Below are 17,611 nucleotides of genomic sequence, written 5' to 3'. Positions count from 1 at the left end.
AGCCAGCCCTGTGGTAAAGGTCGCTGAAAAGTTTGCAAACACATACAGACCACGTGTTCCGCAACTAGAACGAGGTCAGTTTTCCAGCATTCAATCAACGATAACTTTCACTGCGACTCATCAAACATTATTTACCTTCTTGAATGCACTGTGTGTAACCAGCAATACATAGGACATACACTGCATTCCGCATTCGATTTAACAACCACCGAGCACACACCAAGTCTCTCCCCAATCTTCCCCTATCCAAGCATGTAAACTCAGAAGGACACCCATTTGACGAACTAAAAGTAACAATTATTCAAGGGGGCTTCAAAAACAGGCGAGAACGTGAACAACGTGAATCCTATTTTATCCAGAAGTTTAATACTATTCAAGAAGGTTTTAAAGAAAAGCCTAGTACCTTTTCTTTTATTCGCGACCTCCAAACAAATTAATACTACACTTCTCGTTAATTGGCTAACTCAGATATACCTTTTATAACCCCTAGTGTATATCCCAGGCAATCATACCCCCCCTTACTTACACTATCTTGCCTCGTGCAGTATTGATAAGCTTTTGACGTTCTTTCCTTACATTTTCCAACAATTTGAAATCTTTGTACACAGTTAGACCAGCCTTCCTCCCCTATGTGACATTCCGTGTGTGATACGAGGATCCACGTTCGACGGCGCGGCGTAGACGGGGAACCGTGACAGCGGCATCATCAATTGCCCAGCCATGCTCTTTGAGTGACGACCGGAAAAACCGGTCCCGCCGCCGCCCCGGGGAAACAGGCTTTGTCCTCCCCAATTTCCGGTTGCATTCCAGGACAGGGGAGCTGTCAGCGGGCCAGAGCGCGCCGTACCACAGCCGACGCTATGCGAAACCGCGAAGACGACATTCTTTCCCTCCCCCCCTTTGTCGTGGGCTATCGCCGGGAAGGCACCCACAGCTTCCCAGAAGGGCCGCGACGGACACCTGTCATGGCGGACAGGCAGTACTCGCCAAGAATGTGGAAAGACAGGCGCCAGTGAATTAGCTCCGAAGAGAGAGCCTGTGTATACTCTCACTTGAGAGAGAGTGGTGGCGTTTTTGTTGTTTATTTAGTCTGTATTGTTAACAGACTCTGGGGTCGAGGCTAAGCCCAGCCCAAGGGGTGGTCCCCATCTCACATGTTATTTTGGATTGGAGAATTGATGCTTTGGGCGGGCCACTGGAAATGACCGCCCTTAGTCCTTTGTTAATCAAGTGCTTAAAAGCGCATGTAAACGGATGCAGTTCAGTCTGAGCTGGGGCTCCATGCTTAGCATGTAATGTGATGCTACTTAGGCACTAACCTGCCCGGTCGATGAGTAAAGAAGTGCAAAGTTTGTTCTGTTGTAAAATTATGCTCTGCTGTCATCATCTACAAGCTCGCCTCCTGTTCATCTTCCAAGCCGAACGACACTAGAGGAAGGGTTTGTGAACCATCCTCGAAGAAACGGACGACTATTGAAATTCTACTGCAAGCACGCTCAGGACGACATCGTTTGCCAAGAGGGCCTTCAGCGCCGAAGCCCGTCAGCGTGCAGCTTCTGCCAGCAACCGCTCGAGCCCAACTCCGGAGCCACTCCATCGCCCCCATGAAGTCGTCGGCACGTAAGCTCGGACGCCCCAGCCTCTGATGTATAATCTTAATCATGTGTAATTATTGAATATACCTGTTTGTTTAAACTGAGCCATACGGTGTCTCTTTGCCTCTCCGTCCCGTGTGGACCTGCGCATTATGGGGGTCATCACACTGGTGTCAGAAGTGGGGTCTCAAAAGCAAATGTCCTCTGAATGCTGTGACATTCATGACTTCAAAATTGTAATCAAAAGGGAATCACGGGACTGATTGTGGGACTTTTACCCCCATTTGAGAGGCTTGAGGCACTGGAGGGCTTGAAAAAAAAAAAAGACTGTATCTGAGGGAGCTCCCACTCCACAGCCGTCGCTCGGAGCAAGCATGCTGGCATTAGGAAGCGTCATTCCGACGTTTACGGGAGATAAGACAGGGGTTCCAATCTGCGATTTCTTTTCCATGCTAGAAGAGATTGGGAAAATGGGGGGATGGTCCGATGCTCAAATGCTGGGAATGGCGAGGTGTAAGATGGCAGGAGCTGCTCATGATTTTGCCTGGCGAGACGAAAAAGTAAAATCCACAAAATCATTTGCGGAATTTAAGAAGCTCGCGTTTGAGCATTTCGACACTGAACCACGTCACGTGCGGGTACAGAGGTTCCGTGACGCCGGACAGATGGTAGGGGAGGACGTGCGAACATTTGCGTCGCGGCTTCAGCGCCTAGCACGCGATACGTTAAGCAGGGAGGAGGAAGGAGACCAGCTAAGGAAGAAATACGCGGAGGATATACTTAAAGAGGAAATGACCGCTTTGTTCGTGGCTGGTCTGCAAGACCCCGTGCGCCGGTTCGTGCTCTCGCGCAAGCCGAGCAATTTCGACCAAGCCGTGGAGGCCGCATTGGATGAGGAACAAAATGAGGCGTTAACGACAGCCGCAGCGAGAGTACGCGTCATAGAGAGAGCGGTGCTCAACCCTGAGGTTGCTCTCTTGACAGAGCGGTTAGATCGCTTAGAACAGCTGCTATCTCAGCAGGTAGAATGCCAGGTTGAAGCGCGCGCTCAACAGCGCCCATTCGCTGGAAACCGGAGACCGCCACAAAGCTACAGGCGCGGTATGCGAGATTTTGAAGAAATCGTATGCTTCGCTTGCCAGGGTCGCGGACACATCGCCAGGTTCTGCCAAAACGTGCGCCGTGGGGAGCCACAAAGAGAAGCAGGCGAGACACGCCCTAAGCAAGCCTACAGCGGGGCTCCAGATACCGAGTCAAAAAACTAGTTAGTCCTCCCCAGCCTGAGGAGCGTGGGGAGGGAGCAGTAGATGATGAGGTGGTGGTAGTTTGTGTGGCCGACGAGGCATGCCCTGTTGTGCGTTGCAAGTTAAATGGTTGTTGTATGGAATTGTTGATAGATACGGGGTCAAAGGTGACATTGCTTAAGGAGAGCAGTTTTAACACGCTTCGAAGGAAGGGGGACCGCGAGGTGTTGGAAGCGTCTGGTGGTATGGCAACCAAATTTGTAGGCATAACGGGGGATCCTCTTGGCATAAGTGGACTCTACCGGTTACACTTCTCTCTCGGCGGAATTGCATTGGAGCACCCCTGCTACGTATGCCCGGACACGGTGTCTCTGCCAAACGGAGTGTCAGGTATATTAGGGCAGGATTTTTTGAGAAAAGGGAAGGTAGTAGTCTCATTCTCTGAGGAAGAGGTTAATGCGGGCGGCTCAAAAGTTCCGTTTTTGAACAGGAGAGGGGCTGAGATTCGCATTACCGATATTGACACCCGTCAAACAGTGGGATCATTGGAGAAGGTATATTCGCGGGTTGCCGTCCGGCTGGTCGAGGAGGCGGTCGTCCTTCCTTGGTCGGAGCACATTTTGTACGCGTTTGTGCCTTCAGATGTAGAGAGCGGCGCCGTGGGAGTGCTTGAGCCGGTCGACTCTCTCAGCAATGGCCTGAAGGCAGCCGCGTGCCTCGTGACAGTTAATGACGCCCACAGAGTGCCCCTACGGGTGGTTAACTGTAGCCAGCAGCCACTGAGCCTTCCCAAGAACAAAACATTGGCTTTCTTCACCTCTGCGATAGAGCAACGTGAGCCCACCGATACGGTACTCGCAACTGTAGAGCATGCTAGTCCTTCGGCTGCTCCAAAGGTGTCGTTCGATCTTTCTCACGTAAAATCCAGGGAGAGGGAGGCTCTGGCTGGTTTGCTGAACGACTACTCGGAGGTATTCGCCGCGTCCAACCTGGATTTGGGCTGCTGTGGCGTTATAAAGCACAGGATAGAAACCGGCACTTCATCGCCCGTTTACCAGCGTGCGTACAGGATTCCTTACTCCCAACGTGAGGAGATGGAGCGGCAGGTGCAGGACCTGATTGATCGCGGCATTGTCGAACACTCAAAGTCACCCTGGGGAGCACCAGCACTATTGGTGGAAAAGCCAGATGGCTCGTATCGATTGGTAGTGGACTACCGCAAACTAAATGCCGTAACTCGCATCGATCCATACCCCATCCCCAATATACAGGAGACGCTTTCTCAGCTGGGCTCTGCCAGGTACTTCACGGTAGTGGACATGGCGGCGGGATTCTGGCAGATAGCAATGGATCCGGCAGATGCCGAGAAAACGGCATTCAACACGCCCTCAGGGCACTATGAATGGAAAAGAATGCCGATGGGTCTGGCCAACAGCCCTGCTGTCTGGCAGAGAACCGCTGATGTTATCCTGGCAGGTCTTCTGGGGAGGCTGTGCTTCGTGTATATGGATGACATTATCATATACAGTGGCAGTTTTGATAACCATTTGCGCGATATTGAGCAGGTTTTGGTGCGACTAAGAGCAGCGGGTCTCAAGCTGAAGCCCTCTAAGTGCCAATTCCTCAAAAACGAGGTGAAATACCTCGGGCACGTTGTTTCAGCTGACGGCGTGCGACCGGACCCTGAGAAACTAAGGTGTGTCTCGGATTTTCCATCCCCGACTAGCGTCCGCCAGGTCCGCCAGTTTCTCGGCCTGATCGGTTACTACCGAAGGCACATAGAGGAGTTCGCCAAGCTCGCTAAGCCGCTCACCGCCTTAACAGCCAAAAATGTCGCCTTTCGCTGGGACGAAAACGCGGAGAATGCTTTTGGGGCCCTGAAAGGGAAGCTAATGAGTGCACCGCTGTTGCGCCACCCGGATTTTAATTTGCCCTTCGTTATGGCCACAGATGCGTCAAAGTTCGCAGTGGGTGCCGTGCTATCTCAGGTTATCGAGGGCAAAGAACATCCCGTTCCTTTTGCTAGCCGACAGCTGAGCCCCACAGAGCAAAAGTACGGAGCTACGGAAAGGGAGTGCCTCGCCGTTGTCTGGGCAGTAAAGCACTTCAGATGCTACCTTTACGGCCGCAAATTCAAGCTAGTCACAGACTGCCATCCTCTGAAATGGGTGATGAGTGTCAGGGACCCTAGCTCGCGACTCGCTAGATGGAATCTACACCTGCAGGAATACTGCTTTGAAGTTGAGCACAAGTCAGGAAAGACGCATCTGAATGCTGATGCACTCAGCCGCACAGCTGCCGTGGCAGCTATAGATGAGTTTGTCCCCGTAGTCGACCCCGCCGAATTACGCACAGAGCAGTGCAAAGATCCGGACCTGAAGCGAATAATCGAAAGCTTAGAGGACGCACCGTCTCACCCCGAACAGCTAGGTTATTTCATTGGCAAAGACGGCACCCTGTGTCGGCGCACGAGGCCAACCAGGAAAGGGAGACCAGAGAAAACCGCTTGGGAGAGAGTCGTCATACCTCGGTCGTGGATAGAAAGGGTTCTTCGCGCGTTTCACGATGCGCCATGCGCCGGTCATTTTGGCGTAGCGAAGACACGCAGGCGTGTGGAGCGTTTGTACTTTTGGAGGGGCATGCGACAGGATGTTAGAAACTACTGTGCGAAGTGTCATTCCTGTCTCGATAGAAAAACACCCAAGGGACGAAGACCAGCTCCAATTCAGCCGTTCCCTGAGGTTTCGGCTCCCTTCGAGCGGACAGGTATGGACATAATGGGCCCATTGCCCACGACCACTTCCGGAAACAAGTACATTTTAGTATTTGTCGACCACCTTTCAAAATACGCGGAAGCGGTAGCACTCCCCGATCAGAAGGCAGACACGGTTGCAAGAGCATTTGTCGAACAGATCGTGCTCCGACATGGACCCCCGAGGCAACTCTTGACAGATCGGGGAACGAACTTCGTGTCGCAGCTAATGAGGAGAGTTTGCGAGCTGCTTAAGATCGCTAAGAAGCAGACAACACCGTACCATCCGGCTTGCAACGGCGCGGTGGAGCGACTGAACCAAACCGTGGCCGGGTTCCTGTCGCATTTTGTTTCGCGCGACCAGCGGGACTGGGACTTGTGGCTCCCGTATGCAATGTTTGCCTACAATTCCGCAGCACACGAGAGCACGGGCGAATCGCCATTCTTTCTTCTCTACGGCCGAGACCCGGACCAGCCTAGTGAAGTGCCAGAGGGCCCCCGTCGTGTCCCATACGCTTCACTGGACGACTATAAGGTTGAGCTAGAATCGCGCTTGCAAGTGGCGAGGGACATCGCAAAGGAGTCCTTAAAGAAAGCGGCGAAGCGCATGAAGGAGGTGCACGATCGCAGTGCTAGAGACGCGCCGTTTGATGTGGGGGACAGCGTGTACATTGAAAACTGCCAAAGGCAGATTGGGCTAGCTCGTAAGTTCCAGACGAAGTGGAGAGGACCGTGCGAGGTTGTCGAGAAGCTTTCTCCGGTAAACTTCAGAGTCCGAGACGTGAACCGGCGTTTGATAAGGATACACGCAAATCGCCTCAAGTCGGCACCGATTCAGTATTCACGAAATGAGGAAAGGGAAAGCGCGGATTTTGATGGGGACAGAAGTGAAGCGGAGCGCGCAGATAGTTCGCAAGAAACGCCCTCTCCTGCATTTGTTCGGCAGGCGCCCGAGGTGACGGCCGGAATGCCACCGGATTTACTTCATGCATTGCTAGAAGAAGAAGCGCGCGAGGTTGCCGCGCAGATAACGCCAGGAGAGGCTCCTGCCACGAGCCCTCGCGAGTCCCAAAGCAGACAAAGGGGCACAGACTTACTTAGTATGACTCATGAAGGCCGATATCCGCTGCGAAATCGGAAAGCTAAGTCGGACTAATGGCGTAAACAGAGCGGAGTTGTGAACTGGTTAGAATTGTGTGATGCCGCAGCTCATAACATTGCTATGTGCTTATGTGTTAAGTTATCGGAGTTGGTAGTTAAACCTTTCTGTCATTAAGTAACACCTTCACAGGAGAGCATGCGGAGCGCATGCAGAACCTGCCCTACTTCCTTTCGTTATCTATATTTTTGTCTGTGCCGTGATCGTGCTAGAAGTGGGAGCTCCTTTGTAACTGTGGTAAATTTATTTCGTCCAGTTTGGACTAGAAAGGAGAGGCTTGGGTGCTGAGTTTCATGTTTATCTGTAAAAGAAGATCAGTGCTGCCCCTGGAGACGCCAGTATTGACAGCGGAGGCATATGGTGTTGTGCAGTGGTGTTGAGTGCAGCGAAAAGTGTTTTGTCGGACGCACTGTGCGAGGCGATTCAGAAAGACAAGGGGAGCTGCGTGGACTCAAATGTTCGGAGAACATTCTTCTGGAGGGTGAGCGAGTGTGACATTCCGTGTGTGATACGAGGATCCACGTTCGACGGCGCGGCGTAGACGGGGAACCGTGACAGCGGCATCATCAATTGCCCAGCCATGCTCTTTGAGTGACGACCGGAAAAACCGGTCCCGCCGCCGCCCCGGGGAAACAGGCTTTGTCCTCCCCAATTTCCGGTTGCATTCCAGGACAGGGGAGCTGTCAGCGGGCCAGAGCGCGCCGTACCACAGCCGACGCTATGCGAAACCGCGAAGACGACATTCTTTCCCTCCCCCCCTTTGTCGTGGGCTATCGCCGGGAAGGCACCCACAGCTTCCCAGAAGGGCCGCGACGGACACCTGTCATGGCGGACAGGCAGTACTCGCCAAGAATGTGGAAAGACAGGCGCCAGTGAATTAGCTCCGAAGAGAGAGCCTGTGTATACTCTCACTTGAGAGAGAGTGGTGGCGTTTTTGTTGTTTATTTAGTCTGTATTGTTAACAGACTCTGGGGTCGAGGCTAAGCCCAGCCCAAGGGGTGGTCCCCATCTCACATGTTATTTTGGATTGGAGAATTGATGCTTTGGGCGGGCCACTGGAAATGACCGCCCTTAGTCCTTTGTTAATCAAGTGCTTAAAAGCGCATGTAAACGGATGCAGTTCAGTCTGAGCTGGGGCTCCATGCTTAGCATGTAATGTGATGCTACTTAGGCACTAACCTGCCCGGTCGATGAGTAAAGAAGTGCAAAGTTTGTTCTGTTGTAAAATTATGCTCTGCTGTCATCATCTACAAGCTCGCCTCCTGTTCATCTTCCAAGCCGAACGACACTAGAGGAAGGGTTTGTGAACCATCCTCGAAGAAACGGACGACTATTGAAATTCTACTGCAAGCACGCTCAGGACGACATCGTTTGCCAAGAGGGCCTTCAGCGCCGAAGCCCGTCAGCGTGCAGCTTCTGCCAGCAACCGCTCGAGCCCAACTCCGGAGCCACTCCATCGCCCCCATGAAGTCGTCGGCACGTAAGCTCGGACGCCCCAGCCTCTGATGTATAATCTTAATCATGTGTAATTATTGAATATACCTGTTTGTTTAAACTGAGCCATACGGTGTCTCTTTGCCTCTCCGTCCCGTGTGGACCTGCGCATTATGGGGGTCATCACACCTACAAACAAGTATTCCCGGCGAAGTCGGTTCGACGACACCACCAGAGAGAGTGGTGCACCGTTCAGTGAAACCCAGACCCCCTGAGTAAGTTATTACACATGTGCTCGTTAACGCAGCCCACTCCTTCCTTAACTTTCTAGCCCTCGGCTCACCGGATATTAGTCAGACCCCCGAAAGGCGCCTGGTTTGGCCTGTTCGTCGCTGCCAGTGTCATTTGCGCAGCGGCTCCTCTTTGGCCACGCATCTGCAGCGGCGCCCTTTGTGTTTATGCATTTTGTTTGTGTGTTTTGTTTCCACGTTTTGCTTTCGTACGCCTGTGGTTGCCGCGCTGCCCATGTCCCCAGCACCGTCTTTTTCTCCCTTTCTCTCGTTTCTCCATCTCCTTTTGTTCCCCATCCTTCCTTACTATTCTAGTTTCCCCTTTTTTCTTTTCTTTCTATTTTTTGCTTCCTCCCCGAATATTGTCCCTGTCTGCTCCCCGCAGCACCCTCTTTATTTTTTATTTTTTCGTTCAATTTTTTGAACTGTTCTTGCTATTTGCTTGTTATTCTCATTTCACCCTCCTCTTCAGTTCACAAACTTAAAACGGCCATCTGACGCGAGACCACTACAGTCCTGAAGAAGACCGCACCGCGGTTGAAACTTTGATAAATAAATGAGTCGCTGTAGAAGTGCCCAGTTCTCCTAAGTCTTTATAAGGCGGAGCCAACGCAACCTACGTTCGTAACATTATATATATATATATATATATATATATATATATATATATATATATATATATATATATATATATATATATATATATATATATATATATATATATATATAAACGTAATAGAGTGGGCGCACGGTGGGAAAAGTAACAATCTTTATTCTAACGTTTCGACCTGGGTGTGGCTTTCGTCAGAGTATATGGTACAGGCGAAAGACACAGCTTTTATAAGTACACGCACGTGGTGATGGAAACATTCCGGTTGGCGGATAGCAGCGGCAAACATCTCAATGTGAGTCGGCAGTGAAAGAAACAGTGTTAGTAAGCACAGTCAAGCATGATTAAGGAATCATGAAGGATCATTGCAATCACATCTTCGCGAAAGAATTGGTCGTGTGCTCAAATGCACCAGAAAAGGCGAACAACAGAAAAAAAAGGAAAATCTGATATATGAAAACACAGGTGAAAATCATTGTTTAAAGAACGTCTCATGTGAAAAACTATGGGGCATGGTGCTGAGATTTGATATCATTTCAGCGATAGAAGCAAAGAGCGCAAAACCGTGAACAGTGGGGGAAAAATGAGGAAAAAATGATCAGCGTAAATGAAACCTGGCATGATGCGGTTATGACGCAAGGCAAGTCAGCTTTCCAACATTTTCATTCAGACCGCAAGAGACACTGTTGAACTCGTGTATAAGAAATGATTCGCGAACTTCGCGTTCATGGTGGGTCTTGAAGCCGATTCCAGTAATGTTACTTGAATTTTTTCAAAAGGGTGCTTAGTATCGTTCCCGTGTTTAGAGATAGGTAGGTTAGGCACTGTCTTGCAAAGAGCTTTATGATTATTGAAACGATATCGGGACGGTTTTTCTGTTTGGCCAATATACTGAATCTTACAGATTGAACATTCAAGCTTGTAGATTATGTTGCATGTATCACATGAGTAGTTACCTCGAATTTTCACAATAAAGTCTGATGCTGGGCTGGAAGCCATTGCTGATGTCGTCATCTGCGCGCAGAATTTGCAACGCGATTTTTGGCATGGGTGACAGCCGATTGGCAAACTTGTGCTTGTTTTCGAAGAAGTGAAAATTTCACTGAGGTTTTTGCCACGGCGGTGTACAACACTGGGCGCTTGCTGAAAAATGTGCTTGAGTCGATCACTTTGCATGAGGATGACATGGTGTTTTTTTCAAAATGCCCGCGACGTTTGGAATCGATGCCGAGTGAGTAAGGACCAGGTTGATTTGTGATTGACTAGGTGACTGGATTTTTGCTTTGAGGAGTGTCTCGCGGTAAAGAAGGCCTGCGCGTTCTACAGCATCGTTTATTAGTCGCGATGGGTATTTCCGCTTAATCAGGGCGTCTTGGAGGTTCGTACAGTTTCTTTCGAAGTCGCGCTCGTCCGAACATATCCGTTTAAAGAGGTCTTATTGTCCATATGGGATGCTAGTTTTGCAGCGTTTAAGATGGCTGCTTTCGAAGTGTAAGTATTGAGGTCTGTCGCTAGGTTTCCGGTATACATCCGCGATAAGTTTGCCATTCTTTATTGATACTGTCACATCTAGAAAGCTAATTGTGGTTGGCGAGTAAGAATGAGAAAAAGTAATGGCCTCATGCGCGTTATTAAAACAAGACATGAATGATAGAAGTTCTGCTTCACCATTCTGCCAAATGAGAAAAATTTCGTCAATGAATCGCTTATAGTAGAAGGATTTTAATAGTTGTGTAGCGAGAAACTGGTTTTCTAATGAACCCATAAATATGTTGGCATAGTTAGGACCAATCCGCGTACCCATTGATGTTCCGTTTATCTGAACATAGTGTCTGCTATCAAATTCGAAGTTGTTAAGTTCTAGTATTAATTTCAAAAGTATAGCTAGCGTGGGGCCATCAACATTAGAACTTAAGTTTTGTTTTTCAATAAACTGCACAACTGACCGGATGCCATCGGAGTGAGGAATGTTGGTATAGAGGGACGCAACATCAAGGGTTACAAGCAAGGCACCCTGGGGGATGTTTAGTTCGGCTATGTCGGATAGGAAATGTCCTGTGTCAGGTATGAAGGACTGAAATGTAGCAGGACTTTTATTGATGACAGTGTCAACGTAGCTTGACAGCCTTTCAGTTACGGTTCCTATTCCGGAAATGATTGGTCGGCCAGGGATGTTAGGTTTGTGGATTTTGGGCAGGAAGTAAAATCTGCCTGCTACAGGGTTGAGTGGAATTATTGATTTGACTGCACTTTTGTCTAGTTTATTACCCAGAGCGAGATCGGATAGCGTCTCTTTCAGAACAATTACAAACTTGGCAGCTGGATCGCAGTCTAGGAGACGGTAAAATGAGCTATCTGTGAGCTGCCTTTCGGCTTCAGCGACATAATCAGTTTTGTTCATCACCACGATGCCACCGCCTTTGTCTGCGGGCTTTATAACAATCTCAGTTTGAGACGCTAGTTTGTTTATTGCTGCGGTTTCTTTTCCGGAAAGGTTGCGGCTAAAGTTCTTTTTAGTATTGTATGCTCCCAGTACATCTTTTTGGACCGCCTTAATGTAGATGTCGAGGCAGGTTTCTCTCTGAGTTGGAGGAGTCCAGTGATTTTGCGACGGCAAATTTTTATCACGTTCGGGATCTTGTGGTCGGTCATGGAAGTACTCCTTAAGTCGAGCAGGTCCCGTCTGAGGACAACTACAACCTCCGAAAGAAACTCCCGAACACCGCAAGGAAAACCCTTCGTTGACTAAAAAATTCACTTTCTGACACCTCTTCTAGCCCAATATTATGGGAGAAATTTCTACGCATTAGAAAAGTGGTTGAAAAACGTATTCGTTCGAACCTTCATGTCAATAATTTAAAAAGTTACGTAGCATCCTCCACTGCTCTTCGTGGTCTCCGCGTTTATGTCAAACCAGCAACGTCCAAACAGTCTAGCTGCAATACTGCAAAGTGGGAAAGCATTTCAGCAACGGCTGCTTTGGAATTTACGCGTGTTGTTTTGGATCACCACCAATAAGCCCTAAAGTCATTAACAAATACAGAAACGCAATTGCTAAACCACTCTAATTTGTCTTCTGAAGAACTCACTGCCCTAGATGTGTACAAAGACAAAAAGTGGGCCGAGATAAACGCTATCAAGTCCAGAAAGGCTTCGCGCGACAAAATCTTTCTGTCCCGCCAATCCCAGCCTCCACTGCCATTACCATCCCAATTGCATAACTCAGTTATTAATCTTTCGAACTTCACCTTGACTCATGACGACGAGAGTGCCCTGTCACATGGCCTAAATTTCTGCCATGCGTCCGGTGGGTTCAGTGAGTTTCAGTCGTTTAAAGAATTAGAAAATTTTGCCCGCAATATGAGACTTAAGGAGTACTTCCATGACCGACCACAAGATCCCGAACGTGATAAAAATTTGCCGTCGCAAAATCACTGGACTCCTCCAACTAAGAGAGAAACGTGCCTCGACATCTACATTAAGGCGATCCAAAAAGATGTAGTGAGAGCATACAATACTAAAAAGAACTTTAGCCGCAACCTTTCTGGAAAAGAAACCGCAGCAATAAAAAACTAGCGTCTCAAACTAAGATTGTTATAAAGCCGGCAGACAAAGGCGGTGGCATCGTGGTGATGAACAAAACTGATTATGTCGCTGAAGCCGAAAGGCAGCTCACAGATACCTCATTGTACCGTCTCCTAGACGGCGATCCAACTGCCAAGTTTGAAATTGTTCTGAAAGAGACGCTATCCGATCTCGCTCTGGGTAATAAACTATACAAAAGTGCAGTCAATTCAATAATTCCACTCAGCCCTGTAGCAGGCAGATTTTACTTCCTGCCCAAAATTCACGAACCTAACAACCCTGACCGACCAATCATTTGCGGAATAGGAACCGTAACTGAAAGGCTGTCAAGCTACGTCGACACCCTCATCAATTACATTCCTGCTACATTTCAGTCCTTCATATGTGACACAGGACATTTCCTATCCGACATAGCCGAACTAAACATCCCCCAGGGTGCCTTGCTTGTAACCCTTGATGTTGCGTCCCTCTATACCAACATTCCTCACTCCGACGGCATCCGGTCAGTTGTGCAGTTTTTTGAGAAACAAAACTTAAGTTGTAATGTTGATGGCCCCACGCTAGCTATACTTTTGAAATTGATACTAGAACTTAACAACTACGAATTTGATAGCAGACACTATGTTTAGATAAACTGAACATCAGTGGGTACGCGGATTGGTCCTAACTATGCCAACATATTTATGGGTTCATTAGAAGACCAGTTTATTGCTACACAACCATTAAAATCCTTCTACTATAGGCGATTAACTGACGACATTTTTCTTATTTGGCAGCATGGTGAAGCACAACTTCTATCATTCATCTCTAGTTTTATTAACGCGCATGAGGCCATTACGTTTTCTCATTCTTACTCGCCAACCACAATTAGCTTTCTAGATGTGACAGTATCAATAAAGAATGGCAAACTTATCGCGGATGTATACCGGAAACCTAGCGACAGACCTCAATACTTACACTTCGAAAGCAGCCATCTTAAACACTGAAAGACTAGCATCCCATATGGACAAGCCGTCCGCTTTAAACGGATATGTTCTGACGAGCGCGACTTCGAAAGAAACTGTACCAACCTCCGAGACGCCCTGATTAAGCAGAAATACCCGGCGCGACTGATAAACGATGCTGTGGAACGCGCAGGCCCTCTTGACCGCGAGGCACTTCTCAAAGCAGAAATCCAGTCATCTAGTCAATCACAAACCAACCTGGTCCTTACTCACTCGGCATCGATTCCAAACGTCGTGGGCATTTTGGAAAAACACCATGTCATCCTCATGCAAAGTGATTGACTCAAGCACATTTTTCAGCAAGCGCACAGTGTTGTACACCGCCGTGGCAAAAACCTCTGTGAAATTTTCACTTCTTCGAAAACAAGCACAAGTTTGCCAATCGGCTGTCACCCATGCCAAAAATCGCGTTGCAAATTCTGCGCGCAGATGACGACATCAGCAAAGGCTTCCAGCACAGCATCAGACTTTATTGTGAAAATTCGAGGTAACTATTCATGTGATACATGCAACGTAATCTACATGCATGAATGTTCAATCTGTAAGATTCAGTATATTGGCCAAACAGAAAAACCGTTCCGATATCGTTTCAATAATCATAAATCTCTTTGCAAGACAGTGCCTAACCTACCTATCTCTAAACACGGGAACGATACTAAGCACCCTTTTGAAAAAATTCAAGTAACATTACTGGAATCGGCTTCAAGACCTACCATGAACGCGAAGTTCGCGAATCATTTCTTATACACAAGTTCAACAGTGTCTCTTGCGGTCTGAATGAAAATGTTGGAAAGCTGACTTGCCTTGCGTCATAACCGCATCATGCCATGTTTCATTTACGCTGATCATTTTTTCCTCATTTTTCCCCCACTGTTCACGGTTTTGCGCTCTTTGATTCAATCGCTGAAATGATATCACATCTCAGCACCATGCCCCATAGTTTTTCACATGAGACGTTCTTTAAACAATGATTTTCACCTGTGTTTTCGTCTATCAGATTTTCCTTTTTTTTCTGTTGTTCGCCTTTTCTGGTGCATTTGAGCACACGACCAATTCTTTCGCGAAGATGTGATTGCAATGATCCTTCATGATTCCTTAATCATGCTTGACTGTGCTTACTAACACTGTTTCTTTCACTGCCGACTCACACTGAGATGTTTGCCGCTGCTATCCGCCAACCGGAATGTTTCCATCACCACGTGCGTGTACTTATAAAAGCTGTGTCTTTCGCCTGTACCATATACTCTGACGAAGGCCAGACCCCTGGTCGAAACGTTAGAATAAAGATTGTTACTTTTTCCACCGTGCGCACACTCTATTGCGTTTACGTTGTACCGGATCCATCCGACCCCTTCAGTATATATATATATATATATATATATATATATATATATATATATATATATATATATATATATATGCCAAAGTGATTTCTTGGCAGCTAATTTAATTCACGGCGTTTCGGCTGGAGGACCAGCCTTTTTCGAGTGTGCTACAGCATTTGAAACACGCAACTTGTATAAAGTGTGCGCTAGGTACAAAAGTAGCCTAAGCACGAATGCAAACAACTAGGGAGGCGTGGACCAGGAAGTAAAAATAAAAAATAAAGCAAGAGAGAGATCATCGATCACAATCTAAAAAGGCGATCCCTTAACCTGGATGCAGGTGTTGCCAAGGGCGCGAACGATAAAAAATAAAAATAACAAACATTTTTTCCAAAGTAAAAAGAATAAAAAGAACATAAAGAGGGGAGATTCCCTTCCCCACCAACTGAGGGCTGCCTTAGAAAGGCCCTCTAGCCCCCGTATTCACAAACCGACCTTTACCTCCCCTTTGGAGGTCCTTACATTTACGGCTCCTTTCCGGGTTTCAGAAACCGACCTTACCCTTAAATTGCACCTCTAGCCGCCCTTTCGGCCTCGGAAAGGGCGCGTTCGCGAAGGTAGCCCCTGGCCTACCTTTAGCAGCTCCTTTCGTCAATCCAACATGGAGGAATACGACGACAGCTTTTCCGAGCTCGTCGAGTTCATGGAATTTATGGATGTCGTGAATGACGAAGTTCCCCACCGCGCAAAGCCATCGCGGAGGGTGCTTACGGATCGCCAGAACCCGATGGAGCATTTCGACGACGGCGAGTTTCTCGCGAGGTACCGGTTTTCGAAGCCTGCCGTGCTGGAACTGCTGTCAATGCTTCCACTGCACCGCTACCCTGACGGACGAGGTTGTCCTGTGCCGCCGCTGCTGCGACTACTTATCGCCCTCCGCTTTTACGGTGCGGGGACTTTTCAAGTTGTGACCGGCGACCTCGTCAATGTCTCCCAACCCACGGTTTCCCGGGTGGTGTCGACTGTGTACGCCGTCATCGCAGAAACGTTGTTTCCGGCACTGGTGACATTTCCAGCGGCCGGAGATATGCACAAAGTGATGCACGCCTTTTACGGCATCGCTCAGTTTCCCGGCGTCACTGGGTGCATTGACTGCACTCATGTGCGGATAAAGAGCCCGGGAGGAGAAAATGCCGAAGTGTTCCGGAATCGGAAAGGGTATTTTTCCTTCAAGGTGCAGGTAAGAAGAACTTTAAAGCTGCTGTAATACTTGTTCATTTCATGTCAAGTATGTAATTTTCACCGCGCGTCTTGGCGGGCTTTATTTTGAATCGGGGGTGAAGAAAGGAAGGGGAGGCTACAGAGGAATGCAACAGAGAGAGCAGAACTGTGCATAACTAAAGTAATTATCAATTCTGTTCTCCTTTATCATAGTTGAGTAAAACAAAGCAGTGCTGTGAAGCTGTAACACAAGGTATGCCACGTAACTGCTAATTCAAGGCATAACAAAAAGAAAATGCTCCAGTATTTGGCAACCTTCAATTTTGTATTCACAAAATGATTAAGGTAAGTGGTTTAACAAGTGAATTGTGCCTGTGCGTGGAAAAGAAATGCTTGCCAAAATCATATTTTCTGGTCAGCAGTCATGCGAGTAAATATGAAAATCATATTTTGTTGGGCAGAACTCGCATGCTAGTAGATAGTACAAAGGTCATCGACTGGTAGTGTGCAAGCTACTGACAGTGCTAATATGGGCTAGCCTCTTCACATTTGCAGAGACTCCGAGGCTTGCCGACGGCACAATCAAATACCCATATCTACACATTGCTTTATTAGGCCCAGTGACACACAGCACCTTTTTAATTTTCTGAACTACTCATTGACTGATCATGAATTATGGATTATGTTAATCTTTCATCGGTGAGTTTATACAGTGACAAGAAGGTATTATGAGAAAGTAAAGGCTCAGTAAATTTCGGTATACACGGCATAAAGTAGATAGCTGTTACGAGAACGCTATGCGCAAATTGCACATCTGTTCAATGTAGCTGCAATATTCTTGAATGGAAAGGAATTGCTGTGTGTAATTTGTTTGCGACACTGTTTCTTCGCATATTTTCTGCAGGCAATAACTGGCCCTCAGATGGAGTTTTTTGATGTGGTGGCGAGCTGGCCTGGGTCTACACATGACAGCCGTATATTTGACAACAGCCGTGCAAGGTTCTGCTACGAGGAAGAAACCATCCCAGGAGTGCTTCTCGGCGACATGGGGTATGCGTGCCGGCCTTACCTCATGACCCCCCTCAGGGAATCAGGACTGAGCGGCAGCCCAGAGTACCGGTAAGCTGAAACTATTTGGCAGAATATATGACCTCACAATAACATAACAGGTTGTCTCATCATATGGAATGTTTGTTTTCATTTAGATACAACAAGGCACAGATCAAGACGAGGAATACTGTGGAGAGGACATTTGGAATATGGAAGAGGAGATTCCCGTGCCTGGATATGAAGCTCCAAATCAACACCAGGATGTCTGCAGTTGTAATAACAGCTTGTGCTGCACTGCACAGTTTTGGCCGTCGTCGTGCTACAGAGAAAATGCCTCCTGCT

At 47.9% G+C, this 17,611-nt stretch overlaps 1 long non-coding RNA gene across 1 annotated transcript in view; it reads right to left on the bottom strand.

Moving 5' to 3' along the window:
• Window positions 1-17,611, bottom strand: part of LOC144100707 (uncharacterized) — a 106,037-nt gene that overhangs the window by 38,463 nt on the left and 49,963 nt on the right. The window lies entirely within an intron of this gene.

Source organism: Amblyomma americanum, chromosome 8 (genome assembly GCF_052857255.1).
Source record: "Amblyomma americanum isolate KBUSLIRL-KWMA chromosome 8, ASM5285725v1, whole genome shotgun sequence".
Taxonomy (NCBI): Eukaryota; Metazoa; Arthropoda; class Arachnida; order Ixodida; family Ixodidae; genus Amblyomma; species Amblyomma americanum.
Note: the sequence above shows the minus strand (reverse complement) of the source record. Positions and strands in the feature narration are given on the sequence as shown.